Source organism: Netta rufina (genome assembly GCF_964035555.1).
Source record: "Netta rufina genome assembly, chromosome: 5".
Lineage (NCBI taxonomy): Eukaryota > Metazoa > Chordata > Aves > Anseriformes > Anatidae > Netta > Netta rufina.
In genome coordinates, this window is record NC_140128.1 from 39,765,373 (window position 1) to 39,778,238 (window position 12,866).

The window sequence follows — 12,866 nt, forward strand, 5'->3', positions numbered from 1 at the left end:
TCGTGTAAACCCATAACCTCACCCAGAGCCTCAGGTCAATCTGCTGCAAACACAGCAGCCAGCAGGAGGATGAGAAACTCATCCCAAAGCTGATGGGGGCCGGATTCAAACATCCATCCATCACCTGAGAAGTGCTGCTGGTGACCCCACGAATGACACGGCCATGCCATTCCTGCAGGCAGCGAGCACTGCAGAGCTGAAACAGTGCATCATATAGGCAAAATGGGCACCACCGGGACATGAAATGACAGCCTGGCTCAGGGAAGGCATTAACACATATTTTTTGGGCTGTAGCTAAAGCATTAGGGGATGTAAGATAGAGGTTTAGTGGAGACATGCTGTTGGAACAGATCCCTTTGGTACACAGTCTCTGGGGGAAGCAGGTTCTTGCCCAGGTACGTCGCTTCCCTGCTCATGTGCGAGTTCGTGGGTGCCAGCGAAGCTGCAGAGGTACGGCTGCAAACCACTGAATGGTTGGCAGGGATCTCTGGAGGCCATCTGGTCCAGCTCCTGCTCCAGCAGGGTGCCCAAGACCACATCCAGGTGGCTTCTGAAGATCTCCAACAAGGGGAGATACCACAGCCTCTCCAGGCAACCTGTGCCAGCGCTCTGTCACCTGCAGAGTAAAGAAGTATCCTGCACTAGTCACCCTTTGGCTGTGAGGAGTATCTTGTATCACGTGTTGAGTTTTACCGAGGCAGACTTTCTATGGAAAAGGGAAAAAAACAAACAAACAAACAAACAAAAAACAGGCCAGAGTGACTCTGCGAAGAAATGTGGGTACGGTTTGTATTTTCGTACAGCCCAGTGGTGCCCGAAACACAGCAGGCAGTTTTCAAATGAATAGAAGCAGGTGCCTGCCACATGGGGATTTCTATTAGCAAAGTGTGTGTACTTACAGGGCTAGGGGGAAAAGGAAGAGATGTAGTGACTCCTACGTGTGGGTGGGCTGTGCAAGTTCCACAATTATCCACTGAAACAATGGGGGTAGTGCACTCACCTCCTGCTGACTCACTTTCAACTTTTTTTAAAAGAAGAGTCCATTTTCTCCACCTATCCAAATGCTCGTGGTATGTACAAAAAAAAACAACCCTACCCAGAGCCACCAGTAACTGTCTGCTCTGAGAACAGGTCCACAGGGCTGTCCTTCTACATTTGCAATCCATCCACAGCAAGATGCCCAGCCCACACAGCTAACGATTGCAGAGACCACTGAGAGCTAAATATTGCTCTTCCCTTGCCTCTGGGCTCCTAAGTGTCCTGTAGCAGCTGAAAGAGGGAGATGTGACCACATTTGCATCTTGAGAGCCCTTAGTACTCGAGTATGTTATTACTTCGAGTATGTTCTTACTTATTGCTAGGGCTCTCATTACTCACGTACAACTCTCAGTACTCGTGTACAACTAATTAGAGCTTGAGGAAGTCCCTGCTGAACATTCAGCCCACGTGCCATAATAGCTTGGGGAGGAAACTCTGACGAGCAATGAAACATCTCAGGTTTTTCTTCACTGCTGTGAGCGGCTTGGACCCGTTTGCTGTGACTGAACCAGCCCTAGAGGTTCCCAGCTCAAGCAGAAGTCCTTGAAAAGGCCCTGCCCTCAAATACCCATCGTGGACAGTGCAGCTTGCTCCAGGTGAACATCCAGGTAAGCTTGCTCCAGGTAAGCCAGCAGCTCAGGCTCTGAAATCTCAGCCACAGTGGCTGTCCTGCTACGTGCACTGGAAGGACAGATGAATCCAGCTGGCGGAGCAGCACCCAAGGCTTGCTACAAGCAAAGGCCTGCCTCGTGATCAACTTCCTTATCATTTTTGTAATGTACAAACATTACACTGATGTAAGGAGAGAGCGTTTTTTCTCCCTTTGAGATCCCTGTCATCATATTCACAGTGAGCAATCACACCTACCGCTGGTCTCTGCAGTATTTCCATTTACTTCCCCAATTTAGCCGTTTGTTTTTTAGCACTCCCAAGCAGCGGTTCAGAGGGTGATTTTCACTTTGTACAAGAGCATCAAACACCATTCCTGGGTTTGCTATTCCAATAAAATCTGCACCACAAATGCTTTCTGGGGCTACTTCTCGTTATGTACTAAACAACTGCAACCACACAGCAGTAAGCCTAATTGGCATGAGCCAAACCCGGCAGCCTTCCCACTGGTGTTTATTGCCCAGGCTTTTACAGCTTTCTTTGGAGTTGTTCTACTAGATTAAGAAGGATTAGCCTTAAAAGTGTCAGCCCGTAACGAACAGGTTCAATCTTTTTGTCTTACCACAACTGTGGAAAATAAGAAGCTAAAAGCAAGCAGTGAAGTTAAAAGCTTGAAGTAAAGCACAAAAAATACAAGATCAAGGAAAAAAAAATGAAACGTGAGAAGTGTTTTACTGTATTTCCCAAAACACATCATGTGTTGTCTACAGCTTTACACAAAGTACAGAAATTATAAAAAATAATTTGTATTACTTTAATAAACTAGCTAAGGCAAACATCTGAAAACATATATGCATATATACACTCCTCTCTCTTTAAAAAGCTCTCACTGGGGTCTCAGAACATAACACTAAGTAATCATTTTCCCTTTCCAGTTGCCAAGTCTGTAAGTAAGAAACAGGAAAAAATAAGGACCACCCTTTGCAGACAAGGTGAACTGATGGCCAAGGGAGAAGTGTGCCAGTGCTACCCATCCGCACATCTACTGAGCCCCCAACCTGTGCTCAAACAGAAACAATTACAAAGGCTCTTTTTCAATAAAACATTTTAGGAATAGTAGCTACAGTTACAAAAAGATAATGCCTTATAAACTGTATTTTTAAAAGCCATAGCACTCTCCTCTCCTGAGCAACCCTTATAAAGCAGAATTCAATCTGTTCATGTTCGAAAGTGTTGCAGGCTGGGATCTTGAGGCCAAACAGCAGCAAAACCAGATCTTCTCAGCTTTCACAGCTCATGGCCCAGCTGAGACTTCTCAGTTTGTTGCATTTTTTCTGTGGAAGGCCATGTCCCAAGCACAGCATGGTGAAGCTGGCACTGAACTCCGTGTGCCTGTTACCGTGCTCTTCACACACCCTTTGGGTAGGGTGCAACTGCCCCAGAAGAACCTTTAGAAAATGGATTTTGTACTCAGGGCTGGCCAGTGCAATTGAGCCATGTGAATCTGTCACAAACAGCTCCTGGAACTGAGAGCAGACGTTTCAGGTGAGAACAGGGCCTGGCAGAGCAGCACATGGGAGCTGGAAACACCCCCGCGGTCAGCACGGTCCATCTGCTGAGGGGCCTCTATTCATGACATGGGGTCCTGGCTTCCCAAGCCATAGCAGGAGTGTTTGATTGGTGGCAAATGTTCTGTTTTGGGAACTTCACGGAGCTTTGCTTAGTAATTGAAAGTAAAGGAGTGACACCACAGTACTCAGCCATATGTCAGCACTTAGCTGGAGACACAATTTGCTTGTGTAAGCATCTTCTGTCCCACAACGTGACTAGGCAGCAGTGCTCTCTGTATCTGACCTGGCGTGCCACACAGGGAAACAAAATCCTTGCAGATGGTGGGCCTACTCATACAGATGCCTGCATTTCATGTTTAGAAGGGGTGCATTTACTCTGGAAGGAATTCTCTCTGAACATTGTTCTTGAGCAGCGACTATGGGGAAGGCTGCAGCGGCACAGCACGTGTTTGGTGCTGAAGAAATTCTTGCCACGTGAACTCTCCAGTAACCAAGACAGAAGTGCAGGATCCTCTTTCTCCTGAGCTGGTGTCAGCTTGTTTCCATGTAACCGTGCTGAGTAATTCAAACAAAAAGACAGCAGTTTCTTTCCTCGCATGCTCAAACACCAGCGGCCATCCTGCTGCCTTCTAACAGCCCACAGTCTGTCTGCATCACTGCTCGTCACACAGCAACCTACTGACGGCACCAAGTTACTCAGATCACCACGATTCTGTGGCCACTTTACTGGCTAAGCAAAAACAAGTTTTGCTTTCAACTGCGTCATGAATCACAGCCGGCACTCATGGAGGTATATCCCAACTGCAGCTTGAGATCTGTTTCTTAACAGATGTTGAATGTTAAATCGGTCGGGAGGCTGGCTGAGATCTTAGTGCCCGTAGTGCTTCTGTAGGGCCTGTTACAGAAACCACAGAGCCCCAGCCCCAGAGCCCCACAGCTGCTCTCCCTGCAGAAGTTGCTCTCTGGAAAGTAGCGGCAGCAGTCTTTGCAGAGCAGCTCTTCTCTTTGCAAACAATGCTGGAGTCAGGGGGGAAAGTGTTCCTCAGGAGCCTGGCACTGACACCACCTGAAAGTAGTGTGTAATGTCCCAGAAATCTTTTTTTGGGGGTATTTACAGGCTCTTGCGCAGTCCCTACGACATGGCTCCAGCAATCCAAGGATTTTGATAGTTGGAGAGTTTGCACAACTCTGTTCACCACCTCCCAGACCTTTTCCTAGGGGCATTCTTGTGCCAGTTCAATAGTCTTTAGTCAGTACTACTGAACGCTCACGTCTTTGCTAGCAGTGAGTGGTTTCTTCCACTGGAAAAAGACCATAGAGATAAGAGCCCCACACCCAAAGCACAACAACGCACACTGGGAGCTAAAGCTGGGAAAGGATCCTCAGACATACAAGGTAACAGCTAAGAGAGATGGGGGAGAGGAAGGTGGAGAGGATGGATAAATGCAAATACTGTAGATGTAACTCATATCTTGCAGGTGTAAATCAGAAAGCAGAGGTAATGGAGTTGTGACAAGAAAAACACGGTGTTACAAAAAAAAAAATAATTAATCAGGCCCTACATATAGAAGACCTACGCACACACGTCCTAAATCCAAATAAAAATAAAGGAGCACTGAGATTAATAGGGAGAAAGGTTTTACACAGAAACCTCCTTAAAGCCTTTTTTTTTTTTTTTTTTTAAACCAAACAAACTTACTTTTAAAGCCTATTTTCACCAAACTCAGTGACAGTGACATTAAAAAACAAACAAACAAAAATCTCAGCTGGCAATTGTACAAGTGAAAAAATGGAGGCCAACTACTACTAAATGTATTTCTCTCCAAGATCACCAAAGGCATCATTTTAAATGCTATCCTATTTTCAAAACCTTTGTCTTACATCAAAGAAAGTTGGCCAAAAAAGGCATCTGAATTCTAGTTTGTACTCTTTCACAGTATACTTCTATCTTTGTGATTTCCATAATTCCCTAGAATACTGTTCAATCTTGATTATGTTGTTAACAGTTGTTCCTAGGTGCTTATTTGTAGAATACATTAATAACTTAAACTAATTTAAACTCTATTGCAATTAAAGCACCAGAGACCTTCCTTTTCCACAACTGGTGTACCAAAAACAGGGAACAATGAAACCAGCAATATTTAAAAAGAAGAAAGCCATCGATATATTGCAGGAAGTTAACAATTTTTTTATGATACATAGACTTCATCTGTACACTCAGATACACTGAGCTCTATACTGTTTGAGGTCTATAGGACTTGACACAAAGGGGGTGGGGAGTGGGTAAATCATACAGACTGAAACTTGGAAAGTGACAGAGGGGAAGGTGCTGGAGGCCAATCCCAGCTGGACTGGACTCATCCGGCCAGAGAACTGAACATAGACAATTGATTTCAGCGTCACACATTTATTTTTGCTTTATGACATATACGAGGTGGATCATACATTTGTTCATGACCTGTAAAAAATGCAGAAAGCACAGAAAATAGGTAATTAACCTAACTGGACATTAGGAGTACTGTAACTCCTATTAACTGTACATCATTTCTATCTCCTGTACATCTACACTTCTGCTGTTGAAAAGAAACCTTCCTCATCTTCATGTATGTAGACAAGGACAGATTAAGATAAAAGAAATGTCAAAATAGTCCAGAGAAGGAAAGTTAGTGACTACTGTAGAGATAAACTACATATTTTTATCTCAGAAAATAATAAAACTCCTAAACTGAAGGAATTAATACACTAAAGACCCCACCTAAATGATTCATCTAAATAAGAGGCTGATTCAGAACAGCTGCATAAATCATATTTTCCAAAGGAATGGCATTTGGAATCAAGCCCTCTGTGAATAAAAACACCCAGATGAAGCACATCCATAAACTGCACTCCTGCACAAGTGCAGTCACCTCGTCACCAATCCCGGACTAAACGTCAATTGTGCAGATATTTATACATAATGTGTATTTCTGGAGCTCTGTTTCATCAGGCATGGTAAACAACCATCCACGACAAGAACACAGCATGCCTATTTGCTGTTTACAGAACTTATCACCAAAAAGGTCAGATATGGAGAAGAAAAGTCTGAATAGAGAAATTTTGCAATATTCCTTGAGCAAAGGCAATCCCTAGCAGACTGCTCAGCTGTAGCAGACCCTGCTGAGGAACCTCTCTGCGCCTGGACACTACTGCATTGGGGTATGCAGTGCGTGGAGGGCAGCCTTTGAGACAGAAATTCTCGGTGGCTTTTAAAATTAAATGGAAGACTAGGATTTAGATGCAGAATCCAATAAACCGTCAAAGCAGAACACAAAACAACAAGACAACATGGTCAGTGTTTTCAGATTTAGTAAAAATGTTAATCACGCCAGTTTTACTGGTCTTCTTCTGGTTTTACTGAGGTGAATCTGGCTTTTTAGTCAGACTTTTATTTTGCTCCAGGCTAATCTTCAAGTAGGAGATGGTCGTGGACTACCAGCGTACCATCACCAGTGCATACTCACCGCGTTGTGTCTTGCCCCAACAAATCCTGTTGACATACTGATTAAAGGTACCTGAATATTCTTCTTGAGCTGCATCTGAGCCACATAAATGCAGTGAGGCGATAGCAGACAGACTTATAAGTAAGACTGAGGAATTTCATACCCAAGTTTCCTTAGGGCCATCCCTTCAGCCTCGCAGCAGATTCTCGCTGCCTGTTGGGAGAAGGGAAGGGAGATACAAACCTTTATATTCCCAGCAGAGGAATATGCAGATTGTAAACTCCTTAGAAAAGGGTATTCACATTCCTCAACTGCAAAGTACCTGCTGCAAAAGGTACACTAAACATGTCATACAATGTGCATTTGAACCAAAGTTGTTCAAATTGTTTGTGTTAGTGCTTCAAGGATTCCTTGAGACAGGTCTTGGTAGTATATCCGATCATGTTGAAGCTCTGTGGTTTCTTAGCTACACAGGAGCAAGCAGGGCTCTTCTTCATGTACCCCACAGAAACAGCTTGCTCTTGTCCACAGCTGAGCTTCCCATGTTGATGATTTTAAAAATGAATATCCTGATACGTGACTGTTACAGGTGATATGACGCCCTTCTAGCCTCCACAGAATCCACAGCCGCTAATCCACGTGCTTCTGTGTGGAGGAACTACAGGTGACTTTTGGTCGTCCAGCTCTCATAAAGGAAGGAAGGTGTTGTCTCAAATACAAAATAAGAACATAAAATTTCATTCACTATAGTTACTTAGTATTTTATCTTGAAATTAGATCAGAAGTAATGTTAGAGCTTTGGTTCGGACATCCATCCTTATTTTTTCATCATTTCAAGGGGAAAAAAAGTGAAAGATTCAGTAATAAGCCTTGGAAGATGTCAAAAGAAGTCATTTCTTGCTACAATATATTTAGATGCTACAATCCTAAAGCAGCTACCAGCAAGTTGAATCCTGTTTTCCATTAGATGTCAGCAGTGGTCAAGCTTTTTAGCAAGACATAAAGAAACCATTTAAATTTGATACGTCTCCTTAAGGCAGAATGAAGATCTCACTCCGTATTTATGCAGCATGTAGGTTCAATGAAATGCAAAATCTTGACAGCAGATTGCAAGTGATACTCTACACAACAGTGCAATGTTAACCCAATGATTTATTTTTTTTTTTTCCATGGAAAAATGGTGGCTTTTTCATGAAGTAGAAGTTAATGGCTTAGAACTGCACTGGGCAATAGGAACCCACAAAAATGTAATGGTAGTGGAAACAATTTCAAACTTTTGGTTTTTCTCCAGTTTAATCCTAACATGAAAACAGAGCTTTAGTGCCATCTGGTTGTCATTACCTGAAAATCTTGATTTCTGTGATTCAGACTCAGGAGTATATGATGAGATTTTCCAGACAAGTTAATCTGTCCATGTCTTCTTCAAAGAAAAGAATTTGGCAACTTCAGTTCAAAGGGAATAGAAAAACAAACACCTCAAAGAACACCAGTAAAGACTGATCACTTGCACAAGAGTTCTCAGCATACACAGATGAATAATAAATTGAAACACTGTAGGTGTTTGTCAGTAAAGATGTTTTCTGTGCTCCAAATAGTACTACAGTATTTTAAGAAAAAAAGCAGCTACATATACAAAGGCTTAAACCTGGATCAGCAACAGTGGTCAAACTCCGTTATTACTATGTCACACTTACCAAAAGAGAACAAAAAGATAATTTTAAAATGCTGCTTAAGATATCTTGCCTTCCACAGAGCACATAGTGCCAAACTGAAGTCAATGCCTCTATTACCTACCTGTCAAAACAGATACCTTGAGATCTGTACTCACAAGGTAAGGTCATTTGTGTTCCAAAGCAGGGCAGAACTGCAGCACTGCTCCCTCTGTGTATTAAACCCTAGGGGAGGAAAATAACATCCTACAAGTCTTTGGCAGAAGGAATCTTAGGTTTTTGGAAAATGTTTCTATTTTTTGTGCAATGTTTCAGTTTACACACAATCTGTTAATGGCTTGTGGTTTTAAAGAGGATTAAGAAGTACTTTCAAATCACCCTTGATAGGCTTTTCAATACAAATTCCTTTCAAAATCAGCTTGCTCAACTATACTTTGACCTGTAGACAAAAAATGATATGGATTATTTTATATTTTCCTCCAGAATTATGTATAGTTGGACTCGATGATCTTGAGGTCTCTTCCAACCTAGAAATTGTGATTCTGTGATCTATTGAGTTACTATGGCAGATACCTCAAATATCAGAGTTGCTAGCATGTTCTGGCTACATAAGACAGATTGCAGCTCAGATAATTAGAGTACAACTGACAGAATTCCCCCCCCCTTTTTTTTTCCCCATTCTTCCCCTCCCCTCCTCCACTTAGATGCATTTTTTTTTTCTTCTCCAAGGAACACTGCAGTTACAGTTTCCCTCCAAACGCAGCAACATTTCGAGATCTAGTAAGCAAGGGTCTTCATGCATTCCCTTGAGATTACTGTGTGTTCAAACACAGAGACTTCATGTATGAATACAGGGCTTACAGCAGACAGTCCAGATGCCATCCAAAGTATGCCAAAAATTCCAGTGTAAAACTGAACATCCATTCATATGCTCTTGTGCATAAATACAAGGGAAGAAATAAGGAGAAATATTTGAACGATTCACATTCCAGAATACAAACACTAGAAATAGGCCTAGATATTCCACGAGGTTTCCAGAAGTTAGAAAAATACAAGGAAAAAAACAAAAACAGCTATTTCCATCCAGGCAGCTTTAAGGTTTTTCATATTAAATTTTGAATCCTAAAATTCAAAGAGACCAGATACTCCTGACTAGAAACCCAAACCAAAACGCCAACTACTTCAAAAACACTTGCAGTTTTCTATTTCCAGTAACTTGCTGTATTTTTTGTCTGCTTAACAGTACTTGGGCTTACCTGGTTTAACCAAAAGCATGAACAGAAGCGTACATTCTGCTTCCAAACAGTATTAATCACCTACAAAGTAATAATCCATCTCAAATACTGTCATTACCAATTTTCCACCCTATATGCATCAGAGATTTAAGGCTCCAGGCTGCAAATCCAGTACTAGGGAAATTTGGAAGTGGTAGAAAAAGACATCATAGTTGCTGGAAGACTCCACTGGTAAGAATGAAACAATAGGATTTCACCATGAAAGGGATTAATCTGGAACACAAATCAGAAAAGTTGCTCTGTGTTCCTTTAGTCAGTGGAAGGATTCTGACTCTCACCTGTAGGAATGGATAAGTAGAAGAGAAAACTACTTTGGATCAGGCTTTATGAGACAGTAATGAAGATTGCCTTGGAAACTCAAAATAAAGAGAATTGTGCAGTTCATATTTTAAATTCCAGGAATTTTCTCTCCTCTCATTTCTGCAATAAGAAAATTAAGTATAATCAATCTTGCATGATGCTGTATGAGCTTGAATTTCCTTTTACCCGCTTACAATTCACGCTGCAGATGTGTTGGTCTCAACAGAAACGGCCATCTCTGTTCCTCAAGCACTTTATCTCACGGTACGTAGGTTGTGTTGGCACAGTTTGATCCCAGACCGTCTGTGGATCTGAAGTGCAGTTTTGCAACCTTGCTTCCCAGGCATAGTGTGGGAAACAAAAAATAACAAAGAGAAGCATAATAAAAAGGAACAACATACCCATCAGCATTTGACTTCCTGAGGCCGCAGACCACGTGAACATTCCCCACACCAAACTCTCAGTACTGCTTCTCCTGTCCAGGCCATGCACACCGAGTTACAATAATCCAAGAGAGTTCCTGGGTTGCAGTTGAATTAATTCACAGTTAACTAGCTGGATGGCTTGTTAAGAACTTGAAAAAACAGAAGTTCAATTTGTTTCCATCCATTTGTTTCCAACCATGTTTTCTTCAAGTCCTGAGGTTTGTCCAGTGTTTTCCATAATTACACGGCAGTAACATTAATAATGAAATTGCACCACCTGCTATAGGAAATTGCGTCCAAAGGGCATGAAACAACTCATGATATCCGCATTAATTAAGTGGATTTATATCAGGCAAAGACCTTTCTTCTTCTGTTAACGACAAAGTTGTTGAGGTGGCAACAAGCTGTCCCACAGGCCAAATTACTTTGTTCCTTTGAAATCTCAGAGTGTTCCAGTAATGTTGAGATCTCCAATTGGGAAAAACAGATCTGAGCTCAAGAGGTCTTGTTCTAATTTAAAAGCATGCTAATGAATGAGACTATTTCTGCAGGAAGCATACTTTCCAGTGTGACTTACAGATCGCCATCCTTCGTAACTTTTAACTATTCAAAGCAACTGGACTGGATGAGGGATTTTTGGCGGGTAGGACAATCGTTTCAGTGTAAAAATACAATATTTTTTTTCATTTCAATCCTTTCATAAAAAAACACAATTGGAATGATACTCAGGATCTAAATGGTATCTAAATGGCTGTTCAGCAACTACAGTGCTTCAGAAAATAGTTAGGGCGGTGCCTTAAAAGCAGACAATAACAGCAATGCAATGTTTACAGACAGACAGGCAAGGAACACAGTTAATGGACGAGGATCATACAGATGACTGAAGCAAGTCCAAAAAATACCGAATCCAATCTGACAAGTGAAAAGTGAAAAATCTAACATACCAAATGCAAACTTTTCTCCTGTAAAGACAGGAAACTAACAATACAAGGTAAGTTGTTCATCTATGTTGACGTAAATGTTTAAGAAAAAGCAAACCATGACATTTCCAGGTGATGGAATATTATATGCTGCATTTTTAATCTAGCATACCTTAGTCAGCCCGTAAAGCTCAATGAGCAATTGTAGAGTAAAACACACAAGACGACTGAAGATGACAAGTACGCTCTGTTCATGTATCCACACACTGTCTTAGGTTACATGTTTCCTTGCAAAAAGCACATGTACTTCTTACATGAGGTAGGTAGTTTCAGTATTCTTAACAAAGCAGAAAGTCTTAAGAAAAATGAGGTGCCATTAAAATCGCAATTCACAGAAAATACTCTTAACAGTCAAATTTGCTCAAGAGGTAGCGGCAGCTCCATTCTGCAGCAGCTGATGATTTTTTTTTTTCAGGGTTGTGTTTTTAAATGTGATGCACTACACAGAAACAGTCCAATTTAGAGTTAACGTAATTGCGTGCATAGAAAAAGATGGATCTGAAAGTGCTGGATGCATATTTTCCTCTTTAGCCACTTATCAAAATGAACATTTTTTCTGTTCATTGCTGTGACAGATTCTCGAGCCAATATCGTGAGCAGACAAGTTAAGAACTAAATCAGGATCAAGCCTTACTGGGTTCTATAGCAAAAGATTCTCCAGACAAAACAGAAATCACTCATCACCAGACTCTGACTATAAGCCAAGCATTGGACTACCCAGCCACTCTCAGTTCTGTGCCAGCAGCAAGGATGAATTTCTCATTTTTGCTTGATTTGTTCACTCAATGAAGGACTAAGGTATGAGGAATCTGTTACACGCTGTAGCTCTGGCAAAGTTATTTTCTTTGAGAGCTACTTCCCATCAACCAGACGAAAACTAACCTGCAAAACTTTCAAACCAACTGAAACAGATGGCAATATCACTGAAATGGAAAAGGTGGAACTTTAGGGAGCCACAAAAAAAGAACAACCACCACTAGCACCCCCAAGGTGTTTTCATAATTGAAGTTTTGCCATAAATTTGAAGGCTGATACATTTTCTTTCTCTTATTAGAATTAAGTATGACCAGGTGTATTCTCTGTCCATCTCTTTAACTCTGCATTAACCACACAAACTTGATGTAACCTCAGTGTTAGCTGCTGAAAAGTTTTCAAAATTGTTAGTAGTAGTACACAATAAAATCAGTTCTGTCACATGCTATTCCTTTGCATGCTCCAGAAATATTATTTAGCCTGGAAAGGTAGTGTCAGAAAAGGTCCTGGTTTAGTTTTTTCCACCAAAAATACAGACAACAATTAACAAGTCAAGAAGCTTCTTAAAAGTCAAGAAACAGCATCAACTCTTAACAGTGGTATGTGTGTCACAAGAACTCCAGTTCTCTTAGGGACGACTTATGGTAGACTGAAAGCCATTTTACACATACCTGTGAGCAGCTTCTCTTAAGTGAAGCTTGCCTGATTTCCACAACAATATACAAGGTAAATTATTTCTTAACTAT